Source organism: Plectropomus leopardus, chromosome 9 (assembly GCF_026936395.1).
Source record: "Plectropomus leopardus strain MGB_pleo_1.0 chromosome 9, ASM2693639v1, whole genome shotgun sequence".
In the NCBI taxonomy this organism is placed as follows: Eukaryota; Metazoa; Chordata; class Actinopteri; order Perciformes; family Serranidae; genus Plectropomus; species Plectropomus leopardus.
The window spans coordinates 26,126,679-26,135,383 of record NC_142184.1 but is presented as its reverse complement, the minus strand read 5'-3'; positions in this window follow the sequence as shown (position 1 = coordinate 26,135,383).

Here is an 8,705-nt window from a genome sequence, read left to right as displayed (position 1 = left end):
CATGGAAAATAAATCTGAGATCACTAAATTCTGATCTGCCTCTCTTAAACTCCCCCTCATGAGGAATAAGGTAAATAAGAATAAATCAACAGTTCTTTGGCTGTGCTCATAGGTTTCTTAGAGGTTAGACAACCCAGAGGAAAGTAAAATTCAAAATAAGATCTCCTGAACTGAGCTCAGTTACATACAGAAGACGTGCCGTACAATGAAGGGATCTTACTTGAATTGAATTTTACTTTCCTCTGGGGTATGTCGGGGTATGTGTTATGCACTTCATTCAGGTAGGTGGTTCAACAAACATGTAATCACTCCCCGGCTACAACTTTACCACAAGTATCTGATGGTTTCACAGCGGCTAAACTAATTGCACCGTAACTAAGACGAGGTCACAAAGTCAAAGGTTAAAACCACACTGGCTCCTACTGGGTGATTCAGTTTCCTAATATATGTGTGTGTGTGCGTGTGTGTGTTTGGTCTCTTCAGCACACAGTAACAATCACTCTCCTCCCGCTGACCACCAGCTCAATATCCTGTGTGGTTCCATGTGCTGGTTCAGATAAGTTTGCTTCTTTTCTTTTTTTCATCTTTTCATCCATACAGTTTATTTTTCTTGTGTACTTTGTCATTCTTTCACTTGTCTTCTATAACTTTCAATCTTCAATCGTCCTTGTGTTCCTTTCTTGCTCTCTCCTGCACTTTCTTTTCTTTTACAATAGGCTTTTCAGTTGGTCCACTTATGCACTCAACCCATCAGCTCAACCTGCTCTCAGTTCCCCAGATGTCTATTGGGGGAAAAATCCAGCACCAAACTAAAAGCAGATTACACTTCCTTCTTAAAATGGGAAGATGAAGAGAGCGAGAACAAGAGCCGGTCCACTTTTAAAGGATTACTGGTTTTAGCCCCTAAAGAAAGAAAGGGATACCTTTCCAATTTTAAAGGATTACCTTCGTGCCTTGAAAAATGGTAAATGCCCAAGAAGAAGAAAAAAATCTGCCCTGTGGGTTAGAGTTTACTAACAAGAATCTACACATTTTGTTTCAGGATTATCATTGCATTACACCTCTTTGGTGGCCCGTTGGTGGTCTCCTTTACAGCCTGAGCCCAACACAATCACATCTCCACATGAACTGTTTTATGAACCTGCTAAATTACTCCAAAAATTACAAGAACAGCTTGATTTAATTGGAATGGTCACCAAGATTCAACCATACTGAATTTTGCATGTTAGTAAAATATAAGCAAATACTAATCATAATTCTGAGCAACAAACACCACCCTTAAATTTGTTTTACCACGTAACACATATAGAGACCATCACGTGGTCATGTCTGAAATAAGTATTATTTTGGAAATATTATTTCCGTTATTTTCTGTCTCTTGGGCTGACCAAAATTTTCAGGAATCTTCAACATTATACAGTTATTGGAAACCTAAAGTATGATGCTGTATGTCAAATATGAAGCTATAAAGAGCAGCCATAACAGCTGTCATAATTTTCAGCTATGCTCAGTCCAACACCTGAAGAAAAAGCAAGGGAAGAAAAAACAAAGTCCGCACACTAGATTGTACTCCCATAGATATTTAATATAATTACCACCGAGGTGACGTTTCAAGCCACATGCTCTTTATCAGACAAGTGAACAATGCAATCCAGCACCTGATACTTGAATCCAGCATTGTCCTACTTTAGAAATAAAAACTCACTACTAACAGGGAGAAACAATACCACTGTAGAGGGCTAACATAACCACTATTTGCAATGAGTGATTACCATTCTGCATCAAGATGATAGGTGAAATCCACCCTTATTCACATTAGTGTATCGAGAGACAACGAAAAAAAAGGACAGAATTTTTTTTAAGTTACAAATTAGCAAGAAAAAGTAAAAAAGCAAGAGATTAAAAAATAGTGAGTGTCTATAGGGAAGGTTTTGGGTCCGATGGGGAGGCAAAAAGAAGAAGAATAATGACAGAGGAGAGAAGAAGGATGAGAAAGGAGAATATAAAGACAGTGGGAGGGCTCTTGGTATCCATGGAGGTAAATAATGAGAATCTCATGACATGGGGCCTCCAGGAGAGCGTCCCACTTTCCTCTCATTCCACTCCTCCTCTTCTTCTCCTCTCCCCCTTGTTTTCATCCGCACCCCTCTTAGCCGACTCCCTTTTCTCTTCCCAAATCCTTCTAGCCTTTCTCTGAACCATCAGCACACACACATATGAATTAAACTTGGCTTGATTTACATAAGAAAAGACTTTTTAAAAAATTCCTCATGGAGCAGATCCGAGACGGTCATTAATGATTAAACAGTGATTAGTGACGTGTCTGTCGTTTGACTCTTCCCTGTCTGGGATGTCATGAATAAATAGCTAATCTGTGACACAAATTAGCTTTTTTAATATTTGTGCCTCCCTGGAGGAATGTAAATGCTGTTTCCCCCCCCCCCCGTGTGACCTTTATATGTTTATTTATTATTTATTACGTTTGTTTGTTTCATATGTGATGTTCTCAATTTGCAATAAATTATGTGTAGTGAAATTGTCAGGAAGTGTCTTTCTGATCTCAATCTACTTTTTGCTGCAAGCACACCTAAAAATTTACAGCTGAACCTCCAACAGCGATCCCAAACCACAAAATTACCCTCCAGCTCAACGTGGTTTGAACATTGACTCTTACTTGTAATGAACTTAAAATTCGAATGATTTTATTACTCTAATGGAAGCGTTAAAAAAAATTGGAGTGCACCATTTACATAAGATATAGAGGGAGGAAGAAGAAGACAGGAAAGAGTGTAAAAACAAGAGGGGGGAAATGATGAACAAGAGGATGGGGAGGAAGATAAAGAAAAGGGTGAAAACATCGACTAGGAGGAAATCTAAGAAGAGAAATATAAGCAACAACAGAGCAACATGCACATCGTAAAGGACTTCTCTTTATGGTCCTTTGTTAAATGTAAGTCCAATATCCACTGGCTTTGTAGCTTTATAGCACTGGTTTAGTCAAACTAGAAGTATAAAAATATATATATTGCTAAAGTGCTTCCAGTTCTCTCCCAGTTCAATACTGAGAGACTACTGCATCCTTTTATCAAAGGCTGGACGATTGTAATGCTCTCCTTTCTGGTCCTCCAAAAAAAAAAAAAAGACACACCACTTGTTCAAAAATCACTGCAATGGGAACCTGTTAGTTTTATAATTGGTTTTAAGGTTCTTTAATTGAACTTCAGATCACTCAGTGATCTCGCTTCTGTTTAAATGTCCGATGTGATTTTTGTGAGTAGGATATATACGCACAAGATCCCGCTGGTCATCCAATAGCTGTCTCTTGGTTGGTCTCAGGGGCTGGGCTTGGACCCACAACACCAAGGCACTGCTTTACAGAACACTTAAGGATGGCAAAGAGTGTGTCTTTTTTGCTTTAATCTATCTAATTTCTTATTTCTTTGGTTTAGTCCTGTGTGTGTTCATCTGTCTGTCTGCAGCTTATGTCACAAACTACTGCACCAATTAGCCGAATATTTTTTGTGCAGATGTATGAGTGCATATGTGTTCTGTTTGCTGCACAGTGTCATAAAACAATGGGAGAGTAGGTAATAAGTAGATAAGTAGGCTATGTAGTTAAATGGTTTCTATTTCCTATTTTTGTGTTTACTGTTAATTACAGCTATGCTGTGCTGCAGTTTACTGACAAAGTAAATACCATTCAAAGTCCAGTCATGAATGACTTGGTACAAACGTATGTGAATGTTCAACAGGATGCTGTTAAACATTCACTTAAGTTTTGAGGAAGAACTCGCTAGCTTGCTCCCGTAAACTCATTTCCCCCTGTACAATTCACACCCTTTATGATGTGATGGACTATGAATTCAGTTTATGAAATGAACATCAGCCTTAGGGTCTTTAGGTCTTTGTGCCTATTCTTCAGTTTGGATGTTTTTAACAGACCAGCTCCCAGTCCCCCTCTGTCCAGTGTCCCCCAAGCTTAATTTCCGTCTCTCCTCTCAACACATATGTTGCCTTAACCCTCTCTTCTCCTCATGGACCCCTCTTTTCTAAACCTCCTCAACCCCCTCGCTTCCTTCTCTCCCAGATCCTTCTGTTATAAAATTCCTCCGGGCTGCCTAGGTGATGATAAGAGCATACGCGCGCACACACTCTCTCTCCATGGGTGCTGATGAGATCATGTGATGATTTAAGTGTGTTTATACCATTGGATTGACTCCAGAGTCAAACTACAGGTTGACTCTACATAAACCTTCTTGAAACATCCCCAGACATAGAAATGCGTGTATGTGTGTATTGTCCATAATGGATGTGTCTTCACTTTGGGGTCAGCGGGGGTAATCCCCATCTTTAGAGCAAGGATAATCACAGCCATCACTACAAGGGCAATCCCACACAAACACACACGGACACACACCAAGTCATACACACATGTTTATTGTTAACGGATTTCTGCAGTGTTGGTGAACATTATCCTTTTGCATCCACTGACTCTTTCTGCGTTCAAATAGAGCTCATTAGCTTGTGTTTATGACATGGAAAGTCATGTAAATAGGGTCTGGAACTCTGAGCTCTTAGAAAATTTTCACTTACAAGGTCTCGAATACCAAAAGAGGGGAGCGTTCAATATGGACTCTCTTCATGAAAACGGTGAACGCAACCCTATTTGAACGCAGCATATTCATACAGTTGGCAGCTTTTTATGATGCTTTTGCTCAAATTTTTAAGATTCATGATAAGATCTAATACTTTCTTTAGCACACAAAAGACTTATTTATTTCAAATTTTGGTCAAAAATTCATTAAATTCCTGGTAAGTGAGAACTTCTCCTTTTCCAAGATAATCCAATCTAATCTAATCAAGATGCTGATTAAACAGCATTGTTACTTCACAGGTGTGCTTTGGGGTGGTCACAGTAAAAGGCCACTCTAAAATGTGCAGTTTCTTTTGAAAAAAGACATGTATAAGGATTTCACTGGGCTATAAAAAATGCATTTTTTGGTTGCAAGCTGCCGTCAAAAAATGCACCTGTGTTTGTTGCCTGTAGCTTATGCCAGCTCGTACCGTAACCTAGGCATGTCCAAAGTCTGGCTGAGGGGCCCTCAGACCAATTTCATTCAGCCTTTGGCTTGACTTTCAAGATGTACTGTTGTCCACCACAAAATATTGGTTAATAAAACAACAAAGCTTTGCATTTTTCCCTTCACCTCACAGTGTCAGGACTATAATACAGATTCTGGACATGCATCAAGTATGAACTGATGTGTTTTCATAAACAGACAGTAAACAAGCAAACTGAACGGTTACCATCACATTTTCTGCTTGGTAGCAGATATGGCCACAGCAGTGTAAAGTTGATCGTGCATTCAGGAGTGGTGTTAAATTTAATACATTTTTACTGAAAGATGAAACTGCTGTGTTTGCTCCTTGTACATTAACTCAATGCCATATTTAAAAATATTGCGTTGAAAAAAATGCTTTTTACTTCTTTACAAGAAGTTATGGCCAACAATTGTGGCGATGATGCACACTGACACCACAAACTACAATAACAAATACAGTGGCTTTCTTGTACTTGCTTCACAATAAAAGTCTCCATGTAATTCCCTTTGCAGTCAGTCAAACAAGCCCTGATACAGCTTTATGATAGCATGTTTATGAATTATCTTTCAACTAAAATGCCTCAGGATTGACTTTATACTCTACAAAGATCATCAATTTGGTTGAAAGTTTGGTGTCCACATTTAAATAATAATAAGAATGGATAAGGATCTAGGTTATATGGCTAGCTGTTAATATCACTCAAAAGGGATATTAACAGCTAGTAATAAGCCTTTTTTTTACTACATTGACACACATACACTAATCTTGTGTGTATGTGTGTGTGTGTGTGTGTGTGCGCGCGCGCGTGTGCGTGTGCGTAGGTGTTCATCGTCAACTTTGCCCATGAAGAGGATTCCTTACATGCCCAGCATGTGACAGTAAGCATTACACCCCCATCACTCTCCCATGTGCTGCTGTCACTACATATTACAAGCTACATACTCGCTAACACACATGCACATAGACACATATATGTACAGCAACCTGAAATGCAAAATCAACACTTTTAGCAAACACATATGCAGACACTCAACATTTCATGTTATATTACAAACACATGCACACATCCTTAGAGAGGCTCCCATCAGAACCTGCAGCACACACACTCCTTCTCTCTCTCATCACCTCCAGAACTGAACCCAACTTTGTTCAGTGTGTGTGTGTGTTTTAACCGTGCACTCCCCTGCTGAGTGACAAATCTTTCTGCCAAAGAGGCAATCCGTCAAGCCTACACACACACACACACGCACACACACACACACACACACACACACACACACACACAGACCCACTGTCTGTTATGAAGATAGAATAACAGTAGCTTCAGATGATCCAAACCAATTCTCAATACAGAGTTCTCCTACAAACCTGCAGTTGATACACAGATCACAGCAGGAATGCGTACAAAAAATGATCCAGACCAAAGTCATGTCAATGTGTGTGTGAACTGTAATCACACTAACAGGGAGAGGTACACACACACCGAAACACACATGCTCTGGCACATGCTAACAGACACACACATGCTATAGTTGGAACAGAGTTCTCTGATTTGGTTCGCTCAGCGGGGAATCTGTTGTCACAGCAAGGTTTCCCATGGCTGGACTTTAAAGGGAAAATACATCTAAAAACTGTTTTCACATCCTTTAGCGCAGCCATGAACACTGAGTCTTATACACTGCCTGGCACTGACAAGGAAAACGCTCAGAACATATGATCTATGCCAAAACCCGACAGCTAAGGGTCATGTTTAGGGAATTTTACGTGTAAATGGTTGATTTCATTTGGCAGATTCATTGAACATCCATTTTTATTTTGGGCTTTAGTGCTTCAGGGAATCAAAATATGATATATTTTATATATACAGTGGATAATGTCAGAATTTGACTGAAATTCCACAAAATGGGATCCTGGTTGCTCTTCCATGAGTTTGTTCATCTGTAGAACTGAGATGTGTATTTTTTAAATGATCCAGATGTTGTATTTTAAATTCAGCAATGGAGAGGAAATAAAATGCTGAAGAGGGAGCAGAACAGAATTTCAACCAGGAGCGACTGATTGGAAAAAATTAAAATATTTGATAAAACCCAGTCTCTCTTAAAAATGAGATCCTGTATCTCAGTGAGATTACCTGATTGAATAAAGTTTTTTTTTGTTTGCTTGTTTTTTTTTGTTTTTTTTAAGTATGCATAATATGGAAAGTTGATACTGAGATATGTGAGGAGTCTTTGGTCATTAGATCCCCCATTGTCATGTCATCATTTTGTGTGGGTAGTCGCAGCATGAGGCCCACAGAATATTTCCCTCAACACTGTAATAATGCCAGCCTATATTCTTGAGGATTAATAACAATTACAAGTTGTTAGGCCTTAGAAATCAAAATTATCAGCATTTTCAGTAAAAGTTGATTGATAGTTTAAGTGAAATGTGCAAAAAAAAAAAAACTTAATAAAAAAAATGGGATTGCACTTTGCAATGGTCACAATAATTGTATTGCAGAGGCTGCGTTCTTAATTCTCATGACGTTATTGAAAGAATTACACACATGATCAAAAGCAGAAATCTAGAAAAGCATAGAGGGCATTTTAAGATGTTGGTTTCCTAATATCACATTTTTGGCACGTGTTCTAAAACTCAAGAGACACAAACAGCATTATTACCTGACGCTGTCCTTCAGCGTTTCGGGCACAAGTGACTGATTTCTGTCTTTTTTTATCTGTAATATTCCATCTGGTTCTGTTAACGTACTGCAGCATAGAAAATAAGACACAATTTCACACTGCTGTTTTCTCATGTTTATGTACCAAGCCTCAAGAAATTAAATATGTGTAATTTCACCCCTTGAACACATTAATTAGGAAGGAGTTGACTCTGATAGATGACTCGGTGATTCTCTGAGGATCAGTCTCCAAACTGAAAGCACAGCTGTGGTCAGAAGCCCCACTGAATGTAAAGTTTAGACAAGCATTTCCCACAGAGTCAGACTCCCATTTAGCATCCGCAGAGCACCTCCAGGTTATACATCTTAATGACATTACATTTTTCCGCTGCTCTCCTCCGGCTTGTGGCTTTGGAAGAGACTTGTCCGTGTTCACAGAGGCTGAACGGTCTGTCCCAGAGACGCAGCAATAACACATTTCAAAGCTGGTATGTGCCTTTCAAAGTTCAGCTGGTATTTGCCTTTAAGCTCTTACCGCTCTTACCAGCATTTATATACACAAGATTGCAGAAGGGCAGAAACCTCCGTGAGAGTTTATTTGTATCGAGAGGAGCAGGAAAGTCTCTCAGGTCACTTTATAAGCCTGGTAGATTCTATTTGGGTTCTGATTTTACACAAAAACAGAAACGCGATTCACTGTAATCTCTCCATCACTGTCAGGCACAGAAGATTCAGACTCTGTATGTTTTCTCTCTCTTTAGACATAAATGAAAATACCTGACCTGCTCCTGCACCTAGCAGGGATACACTGAACTGTACACTCCAGACACACACTGGCTCACTTATAACCGAACCATCCACAGCACCCACTGCAGCAATACGCCTGCAGGTACGTCAGGCAATAATTTGCACATTTTTAACATTAATCACACTTTCAGAAACA